The 24,557-nt window shown below is 40.0% G+C and overlaps 1 protein-coding gene across 3 annotated transcripts in view; it reads left to right on the top strand.

Annotated features, from left to right (window-relative positions):
* LOC118503138 overlaps window positions 1–24,557 on the top strand; it is a 132,211-nt gene that overhangs the window by 5,618 nt on the left and 102,036 nt on the right. The window contains exon 4 of one of the 3 annotated variants that reach the window (XR_004905134.1): window positions 22,429–22,449. The exons of the other annotated variants lie outside the window; for them this stretch is intronic. The gene's annotated coding sequence lies outside the window, so the exon portion shown is untranslated. Of the gene's footprint in view, window positions 1–22,428; window positions 22,450–24,557 lie in introns of those variants that run through there. 3 annotated transcript variants of the gene reach the window in all.

The following is a 24,557-nucleotide window of genomic DNA, read 5'->3' as shown; positions in this document are numbered from 1 at the left end:
CGGTCTAACTAAATCAATGAATATCTTTTCCATAGGTTCACGGGCCGTATCCGTTATTTTTAAAGGAAATCTTGGTTGATTTTGTTGCTTATGCAGTTGACAATGTTCACATTTTTTAATCATGTTTCTTACGTCCTTGTCAATACCTCTCAAAAATCTGTTTACTCCCGCATGGCCTGCGGTTGGTAAAATGTGGTGGTCGTTCAAAATTACCCTCTTGTTTTCCTCCTCTTTTTCTTTCAAAATTTGAATTGTTTTATTAACAATTAAAATTTCTGGGATTCCCTTGATTTTCAAGAACTTTATTATGTTAATGAAGTTGGCAGCGCTACCTTTAACATATTTCATTACTAAGAAAATCTTTTGTTTGTATTGATTCAAATGTTCCTTCATCTTTGTCAGAACTCCTCGTAGGTAAGTAGGGTTAATGATGGAAGGAATTATAATTTTTTCATTAGTGATTTGAAAATCTTATTATTATATTTTTGGGAATTTGATACATCATTATTTGATGATAAGTTCCTTCTGTATCAATAATGTTGTCCTTATTTTCTTTATCTTTCGCTTGACTTCTAGCAGTGACTACTATGTCGCTAGTTAGATTTCTAAGTCCGCTATCACATTCTCGTTTCCTCTTTTATGAATTAATGAACTGTGAAATCAAATTCTTCTAGTGTTAGTCGAAATTTAGTCAACCTACTCGAGGGGTCTCGCATAGAGAATAAGTAAACAATTGAATTAGAAATATATACATTGGAGGCAAGTGAACTATTTAATGCCACACAGGATTCTTCTTCGTTCGTTGATACATAACTAATGATTTCAGTTCGAGCTAGAATATGCAAAACATGGTTGCTTGATCCAGGATGAAAAGAAAGGTTCATTTTGTGGAAGTCTAGTTTGGCTCCAAATTGAGACAAAAAATCTGTTCCAATTAAACCCAAAATGTCATTTGGTATTGTGTCTGTTACATGAAATGTAATGGGGTAATTATTAAATTCATGAGATAAAACTGCATTTATAGATCCTAATAAAATGTTGTTAAAAAATATATTTTTTTGTTTTAAGAAGTTTAAAAAATAAAATGTTAATAAAATGTAGTGGTGGAAGGCAATGAGCATTTCAAATACATCAAGAAGCTCCACTATCTATCACTAGTTCTATAGGGTTATTGAATAAAGTAAATGTTGCTTTAGTGCTTTTATCTATATTTAAATCAACGAAAAAGATCAACTAATGAATTTTCTTCTTCTGGATGCTGAGAAAATGTTGGTTGGGGATCGGCAGTAACCAAATGTGCCATGTTTCTATTAATGTGACGTGAGGTTCTATTCGAATCCACGTGTTGTCCGCGGTGGGACATATTATGTCCCCTATGTCCGTTTTGATATCTATTTGAAAAATTTCGTTTTGGATAGCCGTTACTAGAGTTTCGAAAATTAGTCAATGGATTTCTGGCTTTGAGGAAGAACTGTGTATTTGGGTTAGCTAATCCTCCAATAAATGCACGAACTGCGGTCGTTTCACAAATGTTAGCAGCTGCTGCTTCCGATGTGAATGTACCGGTTGAAACGTGTGCTGCAGCTAATTTGGCAGCTAGCAGCTCGATTTCGTTTTGAAACTTCGAAATGTTTTGTTTATTCTGCCTTCTTGTGCACTTTTCGTTTTCAACGGCTGACGGCGAATGCTTTACAGCGAATTTATCTCGCAATAATTATATTGCTTTCTGGTGCAATGAATCCATGCGCTGGGCCGATTAGTGTAGTTTTCAAAAACTTTAGTATTTGCACATCTTCAACATCTGCTGAATATTCCTTCAGTAGTACCACACACCCTATGTAGCCTGCCATTTTGAAGCTGAGTCCTTAAAAGGTTTTACCAGTTTGATGGCTAAACTTAAATCGAGTTTGTTGGCCATTTTGCTTACGGGTTTCTTTGTTTTTGTCTTTTGAGTCGTTGATTTCACCGAAACAATTTGTGCTCGTTGTTTCATGAGATTGTTTACACAATGATGAAAAGAAATATATATGAATATGCTGAGAATAAAATTCCGTAGAACGATAAAACAAAGGATAATATGGAGATGTTTCAAATTGTTTGTTTGAAATGACCGTATATGAAATTCGATCTATGAACAAAGTGGATATGGCACGTGGCAATGGTTACATTATGGTTCCATGAACAAAATGAAAGACATCAAAATGGAGAACTGCAGAATTGAAGAAGGATTGATATCCTTCATATCAATTCATAAATATATCAAAAGATATCAAAATGGAGAACTTTATCTGACATTCCCAACTATTTGAGACAAGATTCACTCAATTGTGAAAAAAATTTACGGCGAGCAATGTAGTTTGCTTAATTAAAAAAAAAAAATCATACCTTTTTAATTTGGACAAAATTTGGGATTCCCTACACGTAATCACCGAATTTTATACCTTTGCACTAGCGGCAACACCCTTTTTTACTCTATGTTTTACTCTTACGAACGATTTTAACACTTTGCCCTACATTGTTCGCGGAATCACAAAACAAACAAAATTCACGTGGTTATTGAGTTGGAAACCTCTGGCCTGAATTACATGCGGTATCACTGTTTTTTTCCGAGAGCATCATGCGGTATCCTCTCACTTGGTGCATCTGCACGGCATTTCCTCTCTTTTACTCATATGTAGTAGGTCAGCGATTAATTGACGCAACATGTGATCGTTAATTTGTTAGTATGAGTGTCTAGTTATGGTTTTTTTGTTGCTGCTGCTGGGATGCTGATATCCGTTGTAGATGAAATGGATGCTGCTGCAGCAGGCGAGCTCGTGCCCGTTGAGGATGTGTGAGCCGATGTTCATCTACAACAGGTGACGGTGCGCGGGGAACGCAATTTGCAGCCTCGTGGTCCCTGCTGGACAAGCGTTACTGAGCCTTACTCCTCTTTCCCTTGCGTTGTCGTGTCGCTTTGTGATTTCTACGTCGTTGTTGTGCGGTTGCGTATCGTGGCACACAATTGAGCTTATAAGTAGCGGAAGCTCCGTCTTCTTCGGGATCGATTTTACTTTGTAGTCACTTGACGCTGGTGCGAACAGATTTAAACCGTTATTGTCGCGAACACACTCCTGGAAGGATCTCCATGTGAAGAGGAGCGTTGGATGTACTGTGATCGAAGTCCACGGAAGAAGAGAGCTATTCTTTTCCGCGACGGTTTATTTATAATAATTACACAATTGAATCACGGTTTAGCGCCGTCGTCTGCCAATTCGTTATCCCGCCCGTTCTGACGGACGCATCAACGCAATCACTCCATCTCAATTTGGGCCTACCACGCCTCCTCTGTCCGTGTGGGTGGCTTAAAAGGACTTTGCGTCGTCCGTTGTCAGCCGCATTCGAGAGGAAGATGCTCAGGATAAGACGGTTTCTTCAGATTTGGACAGAGTCCATGTCTCAGATGGGTATGTAAGTACTGGGATTATAAATGTTCTGTATAGTCTCAGCTTTGCTCATCGCGACAGGTATCTCGCTTTCATTTTGCTGCAGTGAACGATGTGGCTGAGATAGGGGAAGTACAGTGATTTGATGTCTCACTCGAGCAGTCTCACTTGGCAAATACGTGTGAAAAGCGCATTCAGAGTGCAATTTATGAATGTGGAAAAAAATGGTTTTATAAATTTAATTTATAAATGTGGAAGGAAAAATGGTGGACGATAATTCTTTTCGCGTTAAATTGTCGATCACTCGTTTACTTTTTTACTCCAAATTGAAGGGTTATTACGGACTTTGGACTTCGGAACAAAAATACCTTTCTTGCTTGTTGGAGACTTCGGGGCTTTATCTTGCTCAATGAGACACTCAAAGCTCTACAAGAAAATTGAACACCATTTTTCAATACTTCAACGTCACCGGTAAAGACAGCTTTATTTACACCATTTATGTCCTGGGTTAACATCGAGTTCAGTTTAGTTTAAGTTTGACATTTTTTGTAATTTATGTTAAGCCGCTAAAATGTGTGTGAAAATTAAGCGATTAATATTGCTAGTTAGCGAAAAGGTAATTGTGCGAAGATTTATTGCTTGCTCCTATGTCACTAAGAAATGTATTTTTCAATTAAATATGTTCAAGCGTTAAAGCAGGTGTGCTACATTATTTTTATAGCTATTATTTGCTTTTCAATGTAGCTTATCTAATCACCTCGCATCCAAACTTTCTTACTCTACTTAAAAATATGTAAAACACAACTTCAAGGCGTGGGAAAGAGATGAGTGATAAATAGAGGATCATAATCTGGAGTGGTGAGATGGAGGTGAAAATTACATTAGACGAGGAGTTAGACGAATGAAGTACGCCGTAAGACAGAATCGTTGCGGCAGGAAGTTGTACGAAAGCTAGGGACAAAAATGGTATCGACCATTATTATCTATAGGGAAAATTATGACGCTTAGGAACTTAGAACGGATTGGAGCATAGCAAAGAAGGAGCAAATATAAAATCGAACAAGATGGAAGCGAGATATAGGATTTAAAAGTGTGACCAACGCTCCTGAATAGATTGAAGTCCCAGGCAGCTTACACCTATACTCGCAACTAGGGCAGAGTGGAGGAGGATTTTATAAGGAATGTACTAACAGCAAACATCGTGAAAGATCTCTGCATCCGCTCGATATGATCCATATAAAAAATTCATATAAATTCGACACAAGGATAAATAATACAACGCAGCCACGAGAGCTGTACGTTCCATTATAGCTTGTGTTGCGAGTAAAAGAGTAAGATATGCAGAAGAAGAAAGAAGCTTCCGTGATTTTTAACATCTTCAAATTCAAATTCACAGCTCCGCTAACAGGTGCCCGAATAGGGACCTGAAGTCAAAAGTGAGGCGATAAGAAATACCAACACACCTCACACACCCCAAAAAGGACCACTCGAAGCATCAGCAGCTAAAAAACACAACGAACATGATCTACGTGATAGCGGTATTGGCGTGAGTCAAATTATTTTTTAATACTTACATTTACATTAAAAAGTGTATACATAGAATGTTGCGAACGCGAGCAAAATGAATATTCTCGATAAATCCCAAATAAATATACGCCCGCCTGTGATGGAATTTCCGACAGATAAACATAAATCTAGAACTAAACCGGACGACGTATAGTAAACATATTTCCGCATATGCACATGCTTATCATCGTTACTTGTTGTCTGGAATCGTCGTCGCTGACCTAGATGAACGTATACTATTTTTAGAAGGTTCCATGTACGAAACACAAACAATTCAGTTAGGGGCAGTGTTAAGGCTTATTTATATATTTAACAGCATAGGTTCCTCTTCTCACTTCCATTCCTCTTTTATACTCTGAATCCAACCAACCGCCTGGAAATTTTCATATAGTCCTTCTCGCTTTCCTCGGTTCCACTTACTCCTTCATAACATCCGATCTGCAAATATCCTTACCCTGACCACATGCATATAGGAAGACCGGATGCAAGGAAGAACAAAAGATTATCCGGGCCCATCGTAAACAATTCGCGAGAATTGGGCTGTGTACGCATCGGTCAGGGTGCGTAACTAGTCATGCTGACTCTCCTTTGCATTGCGGTCTCCTTTGCACTCCTTTAACAATTTCGCTATTCCAAAAATGGTATAACAAGGGGTTGCAACCCTAATTAACCAGAGTTGTCTTCAAACCTTCTCACAAAAGAGTTTGAAGACAACCTTTTTACACAAGAGTTGTCTTCAAACATTTTTACACCAGAGTTGTTCTAACCATCGGAAAACTCAGTTGCTAAACTAAGCTATCAGTTACGCGTCACATCAGCAAATTAAGTGTTATAGTGAAAACTAATTCATATTGCTTCAATCATGTTGTCGAAACAGACAGCGCGCCCTTTAAATAAGCTAAATAAGCTTGTAAAGGCGTAAGCAAACCAAGTAAGGCCTGAGCGCATATGGTTTAGTTAGGACCAAGTGTGAGTTAACAAACGTTCAAAACAAGTACGATCACGTTCAAGCGATCCTTCACTTCCGCCGTCCTAAACAAATAATTATTCATATTCCGAGATAAAACCGTTATCGCCGTCGACCCTCGGACCGTCAACGATCCTTCGCCTACCTGTTCTTGTTGTTTTTCGTTCCTTCCACATCCTTCCTTCCCGACCCAAAATATTTTTTAAAATCTTAGAAAATAAACCACTCTACGTCTAACCGCCAACTGAAACGGTCTAAGTTCTCTGCTCCGCAAAATCACGTCCGAACGTCGTAACCCGAAAGAAAATCTTTCGAAAAAGTTAACTGGCGCCCGAATAGGGACCTCCAAGTCTAAAAGTGAGGTGATATAAAGTTATAAGAAACCTGCACGACGACAACGAGGAAGACGTCATCGTGACCAGCAATTCGTGGACAAGTCTCCCGAACAGACGCCGAAGGGTCCTCAGTAGGCAGTGCCAAACCGGATCAACCCCGAGCATCGAGCATCGGTCATCGGACGCAGCATGAGATTCAGCATTGGCGCAGTGAGTGAGGAAATTAAAGTGAAAGTTAAATTTGATAGAAATCAGTTAAGAGTTATAATCAGTGTTTAGATCAGTGAAAAAAGTGAAAAGGGAACAAAAATTAATATTATTGTCATATGGTGAACGATAGAAAAGATAGAAGGTTTAATTGTTTCGAAAAAAATAGAATGACTACTTCTGCACCTTCTAGTACTATGAGCTATGACGAGTTTGTTAGCATTGGGAAAATTCCCGACTATGTACGAGATCTCCCAACCTTTGAAGGGAAGGCAAATGAATTAATGGCGTGGGTCATGGAAGTAAAAAAGGTTCTACATATGTACGCTAGAGTCCCACGAGATTCCACCTTTTTTCATATAATCGAAGGAACAATAAGAAGAAAAATTAAAGGCGAAGCAGCCGAAGTTATTAATACCAATGGAATAGCTGGTGATTGGTCATCCATTAAAAGCACTCTTTTGCTCTACTATAAAGACAAAAGAGAACTGAAAACACTTGATCACGAACTTACTGGGATCAGTAAAAAAGCAACAGAGCCATTAAGCAGCTACTTCAGTCGTGTTAACGATTTGCAAAGTGCAATTATAACCCATATATACACCGACCCGAAGTACTCTATGAATGCTGAAGCACACGCTTCTTACTTTAGAGAGAAAGCGTTAGATTGCTTCATTAGAGGTCTAGAAAGTCCTCTTTGCTTTTTATTAAAAAATAATAGTCCACCCAACTTAAATGCTGCTTTCAATTATTGCCTAGAATACTGCAATATGAACATGAGATCGGCACCATTTAAGGGTGAGACTTGTTCAAATCAAATACCTAGACCAAGAGATCTACACGTACCATCTCCCCAACGGCACAGTTACCATAACAATAATGTGCATCAAACACCACCACTACCCCCAAGATATCGAAACTTCCAAGGAAACCATTATCAACAGAGGAATCATTTTCCTACAACTACCTATAATCAACCTGGTCCAAGTCAACCTCGATACAATCTTCCAGAACAGAATCTTAAACCGCAACAGAAAATTAACTATCCTCAACCGATGGAAGTCGATCCATCCCTACGTTCGAATGCTATTAATTATGCCAATCGACCGGTATATGACCAAAAAGAAGCTCAATCTTCTCCTTGGCAGCAAAAGCAAACCTATTCAGTGGATGCTCCGCTTGAATATGTCCAAACGGCACCACCATTAAATGAAACAAATCTAACAAGTGTAACCCCTGCTGTCAGAAACGAACCAGAAACTAATTTTTTAGATTGGTCCGCACTGTGGTGAAACCATTTCTCTCCTACATCACATTGCGGACAACACAAGGAGAATTTCCCTTTTAAATAGACTGTGGATCAAATATCAATTTAATTTCACCCAAATTAGCTTTAGCCTACAAAAAATCTAAACCGTATGATTATTCTAGTGGTACCATTAAAAGTGCTAATGGAAATTTTAAAGTAACCTCAGCAATTGACATAGCATTTTTTGAACCAAAATCAAGCCTGAAGTTTCAATTTGTTATGTATGATTTTCATCCATTCTTTCTTGGCATCATAGGCACCAGTATGCTTAAAACACTCGATGCTAACCTTTGTTTCAAAACAGATGTTCTTACAATAATAACGGATGAAGGTTATCCTTTCAAAATACCGTTGCTTACCTATGAAAATAAAAAGGAACCAATCATTTAAATGAAACTAACAGGAAAATGCTGACAGATCTGCTGTGTAGGAATAAGCACGTTTTTCATGAACCAGATTTAGCATTAACCTGCACTACAAATGTCGAATGTACAATAAACACCACCGACAGTATTCCCGTCCATCAAAAAGTGTATCCTTATCCTGCGGCATACACAAGCGAGGTAAACAAACAAATAAAAACTCTTTTAGAAACGGGTATAATTAGACCATCCCGATCAGCTTGGACATCCCCAGTCTGGATAGTACCAAAAAAGGAGGATGCGTCAGGTCAGAAAAAATTTAGAATGGTAATTGATTATAGAAAGATAAATGAAAAAACTATTAGCGATCGTTAACCTATGCCCGAAATAACATATGAAGAACAAACCAGAACCTAGAACAAATGAAAGGGCAAAAGTATTTTTCAACTCTGGATCTTGCCTCAGGATTCCATCAAATAAAAATGAATGAAGATGACATTGAAAAAACTGCATTTTCTATAAATAATGGTAAATACGGGTTCGTAAGAATGCCATTTGGTTTGAAAAACGCTCCATCTATATTTCAGCGTGCTATAGACGATGTTCTTAGAGAACATATTGGAAAAATATGTTATATATACATGGATGATGTAATCGTATTTGGTAAGTCGGTAGAAGAACATCTACTGAATTTAGAAAAAAATTTGAAAACTTTAGATTCTGCTAATCTTAAGGTTCAGTTAGACAAATCAGAATTCCTCCACAAAGAAATAGAATTTCTAGGCCACATCATATCATGTGATGGAATAAGACCTAATACCAAGAAAATAGAAGCCATCAAACTGTTTCCAATCCCCAAAACTGTTAAAGCGCTAAGATCTTTTTTGGGATTAATGGGCTACTATAGGAGATTTATTAGGGAATTTGCGAAAATTGCTAAACCACTTACTAATATGTTACGAGGTGAGAAAATGCAATCCAGTAAAAGAATATCGCTTGTACCAGCGCAGATCGTATGTTTTGAAAACATGAAAAATATTTTATCCTCTTCTGATGTTTTGATATATCCAGATTATAGTGAACCATTCATTTAAACAACAGATGCTTCTGATTACGCCATTGGAGCGGTTTTATCGCAAGGAGAATTAGGAAAAGATAGACTTATTCATTTTGGATCACGATCTTTAACCAGAGCCGAAGAATCGTACTCTGTTCCTGAAAAGGAAATGCTTGCCATTAAATGGGCACTGAAAACATTTAGAAATTATCTGTATGGAGCTAAATTTAAGATACTGACAGACCATCAACCGCTCACATTTACACTTTCTCAAAGAAATACTAATGCCAAGTTAAAACGATGGAAAGCATATCTAGAAGAACACGATTACGAGATTTTATACAAGCCAGGGAAAACTAATGTAGTCGCGGATGCCTTAAGTCGAATGGTATACTCCATGACAGCAACGCAACATTCAGCTAATGACAGCGACGATTTCTTCATTCCATCAACTGAAGCGCCTTTGAATATATTCAGGTATCAAGTTATCCTTGAAGAGGGAATTGGAGATATTCAGACAACTGAACCATTTCCGAACTTCAAACGAATCAAAAAGATGATTTCAAATACAAGCGAACAAACATTACCCGACATTCGCCGACAGAAGTGGTTATAAAATACACGGATAAGCAGTTGCGGGCAATGAGAGCCACCCTTGTTAGAATTATAGCAAGGTAAATGTAGAAAAAAATATAGAGAAAACAGAAACAAGAAACAATGAACTTTTTCTCAAAAAGTAATATTACAAGCACTCCGAAAAGTCCATATTAGATTGCAAAAATTAAGGAAATGTTGCAAATCTTATCCGATATCAAAGGAAAATTGCAAGATATCACCAAGCAATTTCGCACATGCCGGCTAGTCCATTTAACTTATCAAGCAGAAGAAAATTACGCGGGACTACAGCAGGAACTACTAAAGGCAGAAGACAGGCTCGACGATAGCACATTAACTAAATACATAAAAGAAGGCAGACAGCTCCATACGGAAAAATTAACTTTATTACAAATTCACAACAGCAGGCAGACCACAGAAACAACCATGACGTCTCTGGGAGAAATGTTGAAACTAGCGTTGGCAGTCGTACCTCGGTATGACGGCAACGAAAAAGAAGCAGACAATATCATTGCTGCGTTAACGGCCTTGAAAACCACCGTTAACGAGCAAAACGCGCAGACCGCGATATCAATAATTGTATCAAAATTGACAGGAAAAGCAAAGACGGTGGTAGGAAATGAACCTTCGTCAATCGAAGAAATCATGAAAACGATTAAGGAAAAATGTAAAAGAAAGACAACCCCAGAATCGCTTACTGCAACAATGAATGCAAGCAAATAGCAGGGAAGCGCAGAAGATCCAATGTTTAGCAACTAGAAAAAGCATATATTGCCGAGCAAACTGCTCCATCACAAGCACTGCAAAAAGCAAATAAAGCAGGAATAAATGCATTTGCAAACGGATTGAAAAAAGAGCAATATCAGACAATAGTAATGTCCGGTAGGTTCGACACTCTGCCAGACGCTATAGAAGCTTTAGTAGAAATTGAGACAAAACAAAATGAGAACGTGATACACTCTATTAATAAAGTAGAAAGAACAGTACAGTTCTCGCAAAACCAGGACAGGGAAAGGAATTGGTCAAGAGACGGACAAAGGAATTACAACAGAAATCAACCAAAGTATGGTAGAAGGAACAACAACAGATTCCGCAAAGATTGGAGAAGTAGATCAAAATCACCACGGAGAACAAATTTTTTAGGCCAGAGTGGTCCCTACAGAAACCACTACACAGACGCGGGGACCACGTATCCACACAGAAGATACAACGGACAACATGGTCGACTCGAAATAACAATTGGTGGCTCGAGAGAGGAGTTGTTTAAAATCCGTGCGCGTTTAACAACTCGTAGAACGAATTCCGAAAAACGTTCAGGCATCATCGTCAGATGTGTGCTCTGGCCAACTTTGAAAATAGGTGTAAAGATCCGGACCACGAACAACAAACCCTGGGAAGCTGTGGAAGAAGTAGCGTTACAAGCAAACGCCATAGAAGACGCGGACGACCATTGGCAAGAAAATCTGGGACGAACCAGTCCCAGAGCCTATCGTGGATAATTAGGATTGGCGTGTCGATTGGCCAGAAGACGACTACATCGAAGACCCAGCCCCGATACCGGCTGACTGGTTTGACGACTGCTGGGATTGGGACGAGGTAGTGCGGGACGAAGCGCAAGTAAATCCGCCGCCATCGTACAGAGAGATACACCTGGATATCGTGGAACGCCATGAGGTGATCTTAGGAGATTACAGCCTAAGCCAAGAAGAACAGCAGGTAAACTGCCAAAGGTTTTCGAGTGATAACGAACCTGTAGAAGACTTCGCGGACAAGCTAGCAACAACCATTAGAAAGCTCTTAGAAGACGGCAGGACCATACGGGACCCGCAAATCGAGAAATGTTTGGATTCGGTAAGTAGGTACTCGGGCGGAGTACTTACGCGGAAATGTTTGTGTACGGTGTTGATGGAATTAGAGCGCGAACTAATTAACGAATTAACGAAAGTCTGAACAAACAAGATTCGCCACATATAGAAACGCTATTCAAAAGGCAAACTCTCATGCAGTTGCCGAGATTTGGGGGGGATCCTGTAGAATGGCCAAATTTCAAACAAACATTTGATGATACTAATGAGGAGGGAAGATTCTCTAATTTACAGGTTGAATTACTAAAATAAGACAAAATAAAAATACTGGACAGTAAGAATAACGAATTCTCCAAAATTTTAGGGATTTACTGGAATACCAGTAAAGATAACATTCAAGTCAAATTGAAGCCAAGCCAAGCTTTCAAGCCAAATTGAAAGAGCTTCCACCAGAAGTCTTCAATAAATTACGACCTCCTACAAAAAGTTAAGTGTTATCGTTCATAATGAGTGTCTTTGATCCATGAAAGTATGGTAAAAAGTCAGAATACAAGGGAAAATGTGAATGCAAAAATTACACAAGGAAACCAGTGAGTGGGATCTTCCAATCTCGGATAAACTAACAAAATGTGGAACGACTGGCTAGTTCGCGTTGAATTGGTCAATCACGTTCGCATTCCGAGATGGATATTAAACACACCAAAATCTGAAATAGAATTACACGTTTTTGTGGATTTAATAACGAGAAATTCACTCGGATATCGTGGAACGATACGAGGTAATCTTTAGAGATTACAGTTTGAGTCACGAAGAGTCTCAGGTACCTCTCCCAAGGTTCTCAACCGACAACGAACCCGTGGAGGATTTTGCAGACGAGCTAGCTACGTCCATAAGAGAGCTCCTGGAAGACGGCGAAACCATACCGGAGAAATTTGATTACTTACGCGGAATGGGTTGTGCGCGGTGTTGATCGAAATAGAGCGCGAACTAATTATCCAATAAGGTGAAAAGGTGTAAAAAAATGCCAAAGGTTGAAGTTGAAGTTTGAACAATATTTGTGGATTAAGTGAAAAATCCTAATCCGGCAATTTAAAAGGTTTGTTTGAAACGTCTGTGCGAATGGTAAAATAGAAGGTAAATAGAAGGCGAATTGCAGTGTAAATTGGAAGATCCAACTTGTAAAACTGGGGGATCTTTTTTAAAAATGAATGGTAAAAGCAGAGCATGTACGCACTACAAATAAATAAAGGTCTACCCAGGGAAGGCCTAAGATTTGTTTACCAATTCTCTTCAATAGAAACAAATTGAAAAAGCAAAAAAAAACGAAAAGTAGAGGGTACAACAAACGATTATAAGACCAAATTGGAAATAAAACGTTTCACTTTGAAGCTAAAGCTCCAAGTGTTATTACGACCTATTCCGTCTGTAAGTTAACTTATAAGCAATCTGCTATCCTGTCTGCCGAATGGCCGAATCACAGAACAAATTGAATGCCGCCATTTACTTGTTTGTCGGCCCATCGACTATGCTGCTGCAGCTCCAGCTTGGTTATTAATCCGGTTGATTGTGCTTTTATCTGTGACGACTCCGATGCATTAGGTCAGTGTCGGGCTGTTCTCCGGTAACGCGAGCTTGTAGCCTAGACATGTCAAGCTTACATGACTCGAGCAGTTTCAGCGCTGCACCATTCCGTCGCAAAAAGCGCACCTGCAACAATCAAAAACATAGATAGAATTAGAATGCATTGGCAGAATTCTTTGAAATGAATTGGAGAATAAAACGAAGAAAGACGACTAAAAAAAGATCCGAACTTTCTTCACTGTAAGGAAAGTATAATCAGTAAGCAAAATGATTCTCCAAATAAGACCAGAACAATCAGATTCAAGACGGAGTTATAATGGATTAGATATAAGACGGAAATCAGAAGATGAGAGCCATGTGTATAAAACATGGGTGGGAAAACTTTAATCTGTCTGGCGATCTAAAATCTCCCTCAGCATAAAACTCCAATGTTTGTCCTCGGTGCAAAACAGCGATAAGACAAGAAAAAAGTAAAGTACAACACTTCTTCTTCTTCTTCTTTGGCACTACAACCTCGAGAGGTCTCGGCCAGCCATTTCTGGCTTTCTGTGACTTAATTTTACCCGTAGTAAAGTAGTCAGCCTTACGTACGGGGAGACGGATTTGGACCCCGGCCCTGACGTGTGGAGACCGGCGCCGCTGTCGCCTCGGCCACCGGACCGCCCCAAAGTACAATGCTATCAACCGTCAATATTGATCAAAAACGAACTAAACTTTCCCATGTAAGCAGCTTACCTTGCGCTTATTGTGTTTATCTTCTTCTTCAATCGACTTGAACGACTGAGGCTGCCTATTTGCTTGAGATCTTTAGGCTCTTTTGCAATTTGATTTGCAACTTCGTGGGCTGTGTCTAACGTAGTTTTCACTTATTTTCACTTCATGGTCGGTAAGAGCTATCCCATCCGGTTCCACTTCTGCGGCTTGTCTCGTGCGATCACTGCTTAGCCTCAGATTGCGGCTTTCTTCTCCTTGTCTGCGGCTTCATTGCATCATTGCTCAGTATTCATCACTATACTCGATAGCATATTTTCTATAACTTTACTGCACATACACACTCAACTCAGGTCAGTTTGATATCACAGTTTTCCAAAAGGCATCACACTTTAAACACTCTCCAAACGTTGCACTCTAGCCGTCGTCAAATCTCGATCTCACATTTTTCGATGCATTACAACTCCTCACATGCATTATCGTTTTGGCGCATCCCGTATTTTCCCGTTTCTTCTGATGTTTCTATTGGAGGCAACCGACGATCTGATAATCTACAAGCGTTTTGTCTAACTCACTAGCCGTTGTTGAAAGCACTTTGTTGAAGTTCATGGCGACGACGCCTTAAGATCTTGCTTGATGAAAGAGCGAATTAACTGTCCATCATGTGTGCGACCATTATTTATGCTGGTGAGGAGCTGGGCTTTTTACATAAGCTGGTTTCTTTCTTCGTACCTGTTTCAGGTTATGCTTTACTTAAAGGGTTTTTTTACTACCTTCTTCGATTGTGTTGGGTTTTTTGAGGCCAAATTGTTTTAGAGGTAATAACAATACTCACTTCGGTTACCTGCTTCTGAATCATACGTATTCGTCATAAGATACGTACCCTCTTTGTAATCCTACCTTTTAACCCAACTGAAGTAACAGGGGGTAACAAACCCAGAGATTTAACACGCCCACTGATTGTACAGCATAACTATGTATATGTAAACTATAACCTGGTACCTGGTGCAAGTGCATCTTGTCGATACATGTATCTGCAGCTCATATAGGAGCTTTTTTCATGGTAATTTAATTAGACTGGGATGGAAAAGCATACCAACCATAAAATGCAATGTTGTTGCTGAAACGGACGTTTATCTCCATAACGGCAAAAAGCAAATTGCCCTGAATCTGAACTGGGCAACTGAATCAATAATTGATATTCGCTAAAGTATTTCGGGAGATATTTCATCTCTTGCTGATCTTACGAAATACAACTCTCTTGATCGCTTATGTTTCGTCTGTTCATTTGCCATAGTAGATGAAGAAGTACTCTCGGTAGAGGTCTATGAAGAATCTGGATAATTTTGATTGAGTTCTTAAGCTTCATTTCCGCAATTTAACAGGTTTGTATTCAAAATCCGATTATCAAATTATGATTATTAGCAGAATAAAAACACACATCCTTGAAGCGCTTTAAGACGGAAGCAAGTTTCACTCATTGCTAACTTTCATGTAAACTTTCATTGCATTGAAATTTCATTGGTGCTCATGCACGACACACGGAAATTGCACTGGTATTTAAAATTGGAAAATGTTTCTTTTTATGGACGCTTAAAAAATTGCTTAAAGTTTATAAAGAAAAGGCCTTTTTTTTATTCATAAGGAACGGCCAGGCCGGCCGTATTGCTAAAAGGCCAAAATTACCTAGCATAAAAATTACTTTAATATCTTTTTTATTATTATGTATCTTTTTAGATTATAATATCTAATAATCGATTAAAACACTAAAATCCAAAAATAACACTCAACACATATTTTATCTTGTGCTCCGCTCTCATTAACGGCACAAATTCGAACATTTAAAAAAATCATCGACTGACAACCAAATTGACATTCAAGTTGTCAGAAAGTTTCACATCTGTGAAACATTAATCATCCCATCCTGACCGCCTCCCCGTACGTAAGGCTGACTACTTTACCACGGGTAAAATTAAGTCACAGAAAGCCAGAAATGGCAGGCCGAAAACTTCGGTTGTAGTGCCAAGGAAGAAGAAGAAACATTAACCAGCTAGCCTCGTTAAGGCTGGTATCCACCCAACCGCCACCGGGTTGGTCCACTTGAAAACGTTTGACATGTTCAAGGTTATGACAGCTCTTCATTCCGCAATAGTTAACTACATCTGGTGGTGGTTTGATGCTCCTGGTAGATCTTCGCAGTTTTGCTTCTGGTGGTATGTCTGCCGAACATGGAACCTCTGATGAAATACTCGTTGGTTGAGGTATGGATGGTTTTGATTGTTCTATTGACCTAGACCCAGAATCTGTGATTAGTTCTTGTGTTCTTCTATTTTCTATGGCGGGTTAAATTTCTGTTTTTAAATTAGTCGAACTTGTCTCTCTACATTGCAAAAAAAAATCTATCATCAGTGTTTTGCATACTATTACCCACAGCGCGCATCTGATCAATATGACATCTCCAAGTTCGTCCATCGTCTAACTCTATTTGATAATGTAGCTTACCTAATCTTGCTGTTATTTTCCAAAATTCCCATTTATTGTTCTTCATATACTCTCTTGCGGCTATTGCCCTATTTGAATATCTTTTGTTTTGATCATTTCGCTTGCGTTTTGATTTGAATTTGGAACCATTATATCAATCCGGCTTTGTATTTGTCGTCCAAATACTAACATGGATGGTGAAAAATCTGTGCATGGATGAATTATTTTTTTATAGGACAGTAGAATATTGCTCAATACTTCTGGAATTTCACTCTGCTTACAGTTCAAAGCTTTTAATTTTGCTTTAAATGTTTGGATGAAACGCTCAGCCTGTCCATTTGTTGCTGGATGGTAAGGTGCTCTAAATTTGTGAATCACACCGTTTAGTTTTAAAAATCTGGCAAATTCTGTTGACGCAAATTGTGTACCATTATCACTGACCAAAAACATAGGGACACCAGAAGTACTAAAAATATCCCTGCATGCATTTATCGTGGTTTCGGTAGTCATGTTGCTTACAGAACGGACCTCAGGCCATTTTGAAAATGCATCGACCAAAATAAAGAAATAACTGCCCATGAAAGGACCGGCATAATCCACATGCACTATCTGAAAAGGAGCATCTGCTTTTTCCCAACAATGTATCGGCACTTTTGGTGGATTAGCTCTCGTCTCTTGACATGGTTGACAGTTATTTACCATAATTTCTATTTCTTTATCAATGTTGGACCACCAACAATAACTTCTTGATAAGGACTTGATTCTGGATATTTCAAAATGCGATGAATGAAGCTCCTGTAATACCTTTTCCCTAAGCAAAGGTGGGATGTAAACTCAACTTCCCCGCATAATGCAATGGCTCTGTAGATCAAATTCAATTTGGTCAATACCAAAACAGTGTTTAGGGAGAATCGTTTTTCCCATTCTAAGGGCACGCAGTAGTTCTTGAACATTTTGGTCTATAGCTGTAGCTTTTGCTAATTCAGGCACTGTAAGAGGTAATGTTTGAATAATGTTTATCTCAACTAAATCAGAATCCTCTCTTATTCTATCGGGATCCATTGACGGTAAAGGTAATCTTAAAAATGCATCAGCGTTGCAGTGATTTGTGGATTTTCTATGATGAATGGTATAATCAAACCCTTGTAAAAAAGCTGCATAATGTTGCATGCGCATGGCAGACATCGTTGATAATCCTCTAGTTTCTGAAAATATTTGAGCTATGGGTTTGTTGTCAGTGATTAGTGGAAATTTCCGTCCATATGATATTGATTAAATTTACGCACCCCAAAAATGATTACATAAGCCTCTTTATCTATTTGAGAATATCGTTGTTGCGTTTCGTTTAAAGTTTGCGATGCGTATTGCAATGGCCTTTCAGTTCCGTCTGCAAATTTATGGCTAAGGACAGCACCTACTCCGTAGGGTGATGCATCTGTAGCTAATACAATAGGAAGGTTAGGATCATAGTGGACTAGAACTCTTTCTGTTTGCATCTCACTTTTGACCTGAGTAAATGCCATTTTACAATGCTCGTCCCATACATATAGAACATCATTTTTTGGCAGGTTATTTAAGGTGTGACATACTGTTGGAAGGTACTTCCTCTTACGAGTGGAAAAATACAACTGACTAACTTTATTCATCTATACAACCATCTACATAACTATTCAAGCAACGCCTACTAGATTCCTAACTCCAGAGGTTGCTATGATCCACAACACTCCTCCTCAAACTCGGCAGATTCTAGTCCAATTTGTTGGCGCATCTTCTCCATCTTAACGCGTGCCAATGGTTTTGTTAGTCCATCGGCAACCATGTCTTCACTGGAGCAATAGTGAATATCTACTACACCAGTGTTCACCAACTCCTTTACAAAATTGAACCAAGTATCGATGTGCTTCGTCCTATTACTTTCACCGGCAGATTTTAGCATCGATATGCAGCTCTTATTGTCTTCATGTATTTTTTATCGGGGTCGGAACATGTTCATCGATATCCTTTAGAATCTTCAATAACCACAACAACTAACGGCTGGCTTCGCAAAGTGCCACGTACTCCGCTTCAGTTGACGAAAGTGTGACGCATGGTTGCTTTCGTGCTGCCCAACTGATTGGTCCGAGAAGAACGACGAAACCGGTGTTCGATTTTCGGTCTGTCTTATCACCAGCCCAATCTGCATCTACGTACTCTTCCAGTTGCCCCGGTGAACCTATTCTTAAACTCCAATCCTCGGTGGACTGAAGATAATGTAGCGTTCGTTTTGCTTCAGTCCAGTCTGCTTCTGTTGCACTATTCACCTTGTGGCCTAGAATTGATGCACTGATTGCAATATCTGGTCTCGTGTTTACCGCAACGTGCAGAAGAGCGCCCACCAGGCTCTGAAACTCCTCGTTTCTTGGCATGAGTTCCTCCTCCTTCTGATGTATGTTCGGGTAACCGGGATCCATCGGTATAAAAGACCACTTTGCATTCACTTGTCCAAACCTTTCAGCTATCTTTTTTATATAACTTTGCTGGCCCAGGAAAAATTGTCCACGTGATCGCGTTACGCGAATTCCTTCCAGCCTGCTTTAGACCGTAAAGGCTTTTTCTGAGACACAACACTTCCTCCTTGATCCCATTATGAAATCCTACTGGCTGCTTCATGAAAATTGTTTCCCCCAGTTCTCCATGAAGGTACGCTGTCTTCACGTCTACGTGTTTCACCAGCATTCTACGACGGGCTGCAACACTCAATAGGGTCCGAAAAGTGGTTTGTTTGAGGACTGGCGCAAAAACTTCGTCGTAATCGACCCCATACTTTTGACTGAATCCTTGCGCTACCAGTCGGGCCTTGTAGCGAATGAGGTTCCCATTTTCATCCATCTTTTTTGTAAACACCCATTTGTTGCCAATAGCCTTCTTGTTAGGAGGTAAACTTACTACTTCCCACGTGCGATTTTCTTCATGCGCTTGCAGCTCTTCTTTCATAGCTGCCATCCACATGTCACGTTCAGGGCTAGCCATCGCCTCTTTGAATGTGGATGGTTCCCCGTGGAATTGGGTGGCTATACGCACGGTGTCTTGATATCGCTTTGGTGGAATACCCTTTGTAGAACGCTCCGATCGTCGAATTACAGGAACAGAACTTCCTTCTTGATGGACAGATGTTTCTGGCTCCTCCTGCATACCAGATGCTTCAAGCTCCAAGATATTTTCGCGACAGGTAGAGTTGTCTTCATTATCACTTTCCAATTCGTCGTTCGATGTTGCTGATTGGAAACTATCAAACTCTATCTCACTAGATTGATCGTTGTCATGGCAATCGTCATTTTCGAAGAATGTAGCTGCTGGTGTCTCGTCATTACCAGTTTCTAGTGCTGCAATAATGGGATCTTCATCAGCTTTGCTACCAATCATCGGATAAGAAAATGGATATGGAACGATACTTCCCTGCGAAGGTTTGGTTTCCCAAACCTCCCGATGCGTCAGAAAACGACAATCTCTGCTCGTGGTCATCTTGTACGTTTCAGGATCGATGAAACGATAGGCTTTATGCTGCAAAGAGTAACCTACAAATAGCATCTTTTTCGATTTTGCATCCAGTTTCGAGCGCTTCTCAGATGGTATCCATACATATGCCCACGACTCGAAAATCTTGAGGTGACTGAGGTCAGGCTTCTCTCCAGTCCAGAGCTCAAACGGTGTTTTCTTTATGGGCTTCGTCGGTAACCGATTCTGCAGATATGTGGCCGTGTTCACAGCTTCTGCCCAATACGTGTGTTGCAGCTGCGCATCCAGAATCATACAACGAGCCATCTCCACCAGCGAACGATTCTTTCGCTCCGCTACCCCGTTTTGTTGTGGTGTATACGCAGTGGTGAACTGTTGAATTATACCCTCTTGACGACAGAAACGTTTAAGGGCTTCATTCTTGTATTCGCCACCTTGATCTGAACGAATCACCTTGGGTACTCTTCCGATCTGATTCTTTACATATTGAACATAATCCTTGATCCGATCTGTAACCTCCGATTTCTTCTTCAGAAAATACACAACTGTGTAGCGTGAAAAATCGTCTATCATCGTAAGGAAGTAACGACATCCCCCTGGCGTTGACGTTTTCATTGGTCCAAACACGTCCGTGTGGATAATGTCCATGAGATGCTTGGATCTCATTTTTGATTTCCTTGGAAACGGCAGACGTGCCAACTTTCCTTCTAATACGATGCCAAGTGTGTAAACAGTTCGGTGTATGCTCACTTACTTTAAGAGCAACGTGTGCAGTCCGCAACTTATACATCCCGTCGGACATCATCGTATCTGCGATCACCTTTTCGTCCTTTTGGATGTGACACCCATCCTCATCAAAGATGAACTTGAGTCCCTTGGCTGTCAGTTTCCTTACTGATAAAAGGTTGGTTTCGAATTGTGGGACATAGAGCACCTCAGTGAGGAGAACAGTGCTGCGTTTTCCCTCTCGAGTCATCCACGTCATTCTACACGAACCGGTTCCTTCGGTGGTAATTTTCTTGCCATCTGCTAAGTATACGCTCTGCCTCAGTGAGCAGTCCAACGTAACAAAGGAGTCTGGATCGATGCACATGTGTGATGTGGCGCCGGAGTCAATGACCCACGCATCACGTCCACTGAACCTTTGTGCAGCCGCGAATGTGAAATTCGTCACTACTGTATCCTGACGAGCTGTTTTCGCTTTCGAATAACGACGTTTATCCGGCCGCTCGTTGGATTTGACCTCGTCGTTACGTTGTTCAATGAATGCTCGGCATTGCTTCTGCTTATGGCCTGGTTTCCGGCAAAAGTTACATAACAAGCTCTTTCTCTGCTTCTCAGTAACTACCTTAAGCACGGAATCGCAGCAACCTCTGTTTCCCCTTTTTGCTACTTCGTCAGCCAACTTGGATTTGATCAATTCGAGAGTCAAATCGCTCTCGGATCTGGTTTCCAAAGCTGTCGTCAGAGTATCAAAGGATTCAGGCAAGCTTCGTAGCACCATTGCCACCTGTAATTTACGGTCCAATACATGATATGCCACCGCCAGTCGTTCGAAGAGTTCTTCCATTTCGAAAACGTGCTGCTCGATGTCTTCGCCATCAGTATACCGTTTGTTGCAGATTTGTTTCAGCAATGACACTTCGGAAATCAATGTTACCTTTTCATATTGAGTTTTCAGAGCATCCCAAGTCTGCTTCGCTGTTTTCGAGTCCTTGATTAAGTTTAACTGACTATCCTCCAGAAGAAGCCCAATTGTTGCTCGGGCTTTCTGGTCACCGGTGTCCCAAGCTGTGGTATCTACTGCAGTACTTGATCCGGCGACAGCAGCACTCGATCCGAGGACAGCGACACTCGCCGGTTTCGTTTCAACCTCGTATCGCCACAAGTCTTCTCGTACCAGCAGAAACTCGACTTTAGTTTTCCATGTACCATAATTACTTCCATTTAGCTTGGCAATCCCCAAACGCTCCATCTTGAATAATTTTCAACTCTTCTGGTATGAAACAATTTTCGTTACTATTCGGCCGTTGGGATTCTGGGCCCATAACCTGTTGGAAGGTACTTCCTCTTACGAGTGGAAAAGAATAACTGACTAACTTTATTCATCTATACAACCATCTACATAACTATTCAAGCAACGCCTACTAGATTCCTAACTCCAGAGGTTGCTATGATCCACAACACATACAGCACTTAAGTTTGGAAAGAATCGTCCATAGTAATTGACCAGTCACAGGAATGATCGTAGTTCATCTTTGTTTCTAGGAGACGGCATTGCCTGTATCGCTTTAATCTTCGTATGTAGTTTGTGTATACCATTTTTATCAACTAGGTATCCACAATATTATATTTGATCTTTGAAAAATTCACATTTTGCTTTTTTCACTTTTAGATTATACCTTTCTAATCTCTTTAACACTTCTTCTAATCATTCAAAATGAATTTTGTGATTTGGCCCCGTAATTCGAATATCATCGATAAAAGCAGTTACTCCTGGTATGTCTTGCAGGATTTGTTCAATCAACCTTTGGAATATTGCTGGTGCCGATGCTACCCCATACATTAATCTAGTAGGACAGTACAATCCTTTGTGGGTAGCTAAAGTTAAGATATTCCGACACTCTGGGCTTACAGGGTTCACCGATAGATAGCATACGGCGAGCATATCTTAGCGGTTCGCGCAAAAGTTTAAGATATCTACGGCCATCGATAGCGATTCGCATGTACAATTAGCGAATGGCCCAAAATGGATAGCGATTTGCGTGCACACTTTAGTGAATGTCAGAATTCGGCACGGTTTGAAAATGTAGGTTTATATGACCCAGGTTGAGAAGTCGAGATTTGAAAAAAATGGTTTAAATTTCATTTTTTATTTTTCAATTTTCAACGGTATAGTGTTCCGTGAATTCACTGACCACCGCACCTCACAAACAGCACAGAATTTTTGGCACACAGGGCCCCGGGAACCACTTCCGACCACCAGTATACGAGTCAACTTGCCGCCCAACCACCTGAATCCGCCGCTCTCCGATCCGCACCACGCCACTATGCCCGAGCCACCACTGCCTTAACTACACGTGTTCTCCGTGACACTCCTCCGACGCATGCACAGGCTCCTAACTTAGAGCTTCTCCTATACTACCAGAACGTTAGAGGACTGCGCAACAAGCTGAATAACACCCGACTCGCATTATCTGAGTCTGATCTCGATATATTGGTACTTACCGAAACCTGGCTCGACGAATCGATACCCAGCGCACTACTAGCTGACACGCAATTCAACGTATACCGCTGCGACCGAAGTACTGATAACAGCATACACTCTCGTGGTAGAGGTGTGCTCATCGCTTGTGCTGCTTCTTTAAACAGCTTCATGTTACGTCACGCTTTCTCATCGCTTGAGCTGCTGTGGGTGTGCGTAAAACTTCATCGCTGCAGCCTGTTCATCGGTGTGATCTACATCGCTCCTGAACTCAGTTCCTCTGTGGATGTGTTCGACAATCTGCATGCGAGTGTATGTGACATTTCCGAACGTATGTCGCAAAACGACCTACTGTTGCTGTTTGGAGACTTCAACATGCCAGCTATTACCTGGCTTGTCGCTACCGACCCACCACGCCACTTCATGCCCAACTATTCAATTTCTTTACCAACAGCATCCCGGACAGCAAATGCGACAGGCCTCGCTTTGAAAAAGACTGGTTTTGTATCTTTGCGAAGAGTTAATGAAGCTTGTAAAGCTCCAATCTTCCATATTCCATCTTCAAATAGTTTCGAGTATTCATCTTATTTTGTAGCATTGAGCTAGTTGTTGAATTTTCTACTGAACAATATGAGACCTCCTGCGTTGTTTCATCCGCTGTGTTTTCCTCCTGCTGCGATCAACCTGCGTTGATAATTTTGTTCACATCTTAATTAAGGTCCTTATCCAGTTACGACCAAGCAAAGGATTCCTTTCTGAATTCCTTTCTGAATCTGGGTTCTTCGGGGGTATCGAAGGAACGAAAGAAGAGTCGCGCTTTCTCTTAGCTGGTGACGGCCTTAATGTGCGGATCGTGTGGATTAAGACAATAAATGTACTGTAGTTAGCATAAAAAATAACATTGGTTGTTTCATATGGTGACAGCGGAAAAAAGCAATTTGCTCAGAAGCCATTTCTGCCTGGTGGTGGAATTTTTTTTTACTAATAATTGGTGAAAGTTTAATAGTGGGTGAAAAATAAAACATATATATAATTTTTGTGGTAATAAGGTGGTGAGTAATTTGGTGATGCGATATAGGTTACTGTGGTGAAGCACATTCCTCTCAAAAAAAAAACTTTAATAAAATATATATTTACTTATGGATAAATAATTGTTTTCTTAATTTTGTAGAAGTTACTAAAATAAAATATCGAATTATTCAATTTATTTGTCAAAATTTAAGAATAAATAATTTTTATTAATACTGGTGGTGGGTTGATTTCATTTCATTTTTATAGTATCATCTAATATTAGTTAATAAGTCATACACGAAAACAAAGATAATAACGAATTAGTTGGTGATATTTGTGAAACCTTAGAGTAGTATAGGAGGGGAATGTGTGACATATGGAAGAACTGAGGAGTCGAAATATTAAATTTAACTCTGAAGAAAACC

This window comes from Anopheles stephensi, chromosome 2 (assembly GCF_013141755.1).
Source record: "Anopheles stephensi strain Indian chromosome 2, UCI_ANSTEP_V1.0, whole genome shotgun sequence".
NCBI lineage: Eukaryota > Metazoa > Arthropoda > Insecta > Diptera > Culicidae > Anopheles > Anopheles stephensi.
This window is presented reverse-complemented; position numbering and strand designations above follow the sequence as displayed.